Below are 1723 nucleotides of genomic sequence, written 5' to 3'. Positions count from 1 at the left end.
ACACAAAAGAAGATATTTTGAAGAGTCATATACAGGTATTGAAAGACGTGATGGTAAAATGATGACAGAATGTTTATTTTTGGGTGAACCATCCCTTTAAGACTCTTCATCTCCTCAACAGCCATGTGTCCCTTTAAGCACTTTATTGCATTCTATCATGTTATAATCATCAACACAGATAAGAAGTGGAATAAATAGTTGAATATTGCATAATGAGATGAGTGAATATTGCATCCCCAGCATCGCTTTGAGACAGATAGATGTATGTCCCTCTCTGAGACTGAGGCACACATATTGTATCTTTGTGCCACAGAGATGTTATATTCCCCAGAAGGGATGATAAAGCCGATCAATACACACATACCGGCCTGCAGGCATTCAGCCTACAGTCCGCTGAAATATCATGGTGGACCATCGTGTCTGGATCAACTCCACCACAGGCGGCTGAGATCTTTCAGAAGGAGCTCTGTACAACCTTCAAATGAAGAAAAAACACAGAACCTTAACATTCAAGTAAAAGAAACAATTGCATGCAGCAACCTGAGTTTAAAATGCAAAGCCCTAAACCAATAAGGAATGATATCTTTTGTTGACTTACTGTATAGTAATGAATAAATTGTAGCATCAGACTTTTGCAGGGTTCTGATCTAAGCCTGTCTGACCCACTGCTGTCTGCGCAGAACATTCGATATGTTTGGAATGCAACATATCCGTTCAGGTAATTGAATTTGAGAGAAATATGCTTTTTGAGAGAAATATGTTTGACGGTAAATGAAACAGTCCAGTCAGCTGGTTGGGTGTGTATTGGTGTGTAGCAGTGTATGATACATGGGCACTACTACTTTTGTATATTACATGACGCACACTGCTCTGATTAAAGTAAACACAACCTTACATTTGGAATATATTTAAGTTGAAATTGAATCAATTTTGGGTTGGTCTTTTTGAATTTTAGATAAAGTCGGGATGAGATCAGGTAGGTGTAGGGTGTTGTTTTAATGTATTTTTAGATATGTTTGGTCTACATTTATTTGATTAACTTGAGACCCCATGAAATCGAATTTTTTTTTACGCAATTTGCATTTAGAAGATACGGAAGTTAAAAGCTTGCAGTCTCTTCAGCCAATATGAATCAAGTTTTTATGACATTATTATACTTCTCATTACATTTCAGGCTGTGGGGTAAACTAAAGTCTATTGGCTAGTTTAAAGGCGGAGGAGCCACTCAATATGTCTTGTCCTATGTTTCTGTTTCAGTGGAATTTACGTAGTGCATCGAACAGGTGCATCAAGCTGCACATTTCCAGGCACTTCAGTGGGCCTTTAAGATGAATTTATAGTGTTGTTGTAGTTTAAGGTAATTTAGAATAGTTTTCCAGATTTGACATGCATCAGTTTGGGATTTGTTTCATATTTGGCATCATATTATGTTATATTCATTTTAAATGATGTCGTGACAGGGTAGGAAAAGATCTCCATCTGCAGAGATTGTATTAATCACTGCAATGACCAAACTCTGGCATTTTTTACCAACCAATTTGTTTGGTAGTGCAGCATCATTTATTGTAGCCCTGATGCAAGTGCACCAGAAACAACAAATAAATCTCTAACAAAAACTCTATGTGATCCCCCTGTGATTATCTATCATGATGCCACGGCCAATAAAAAGGCAAAACACACGCTGAAATGCTGAGCGGGTGGAAGTAGCCCATCTATTTCCTGC

Source organism: Triplophysa rosa, linkage group LG12, assembly GCF_024868665.1.
Source record: "Triplophysa rosa linkage group LG12, Trosa_1v2, whole genome shotgun sequence".
Lineage (NCBI taxonomy): Eukaryota > Metazoa > Chordata > Actinopteri > Cypriniformes > Nemacheilidae > Triplophysa > Triplophysa rosa.
Note: the sequence above shows the minus strand (reverse complement) of the source record.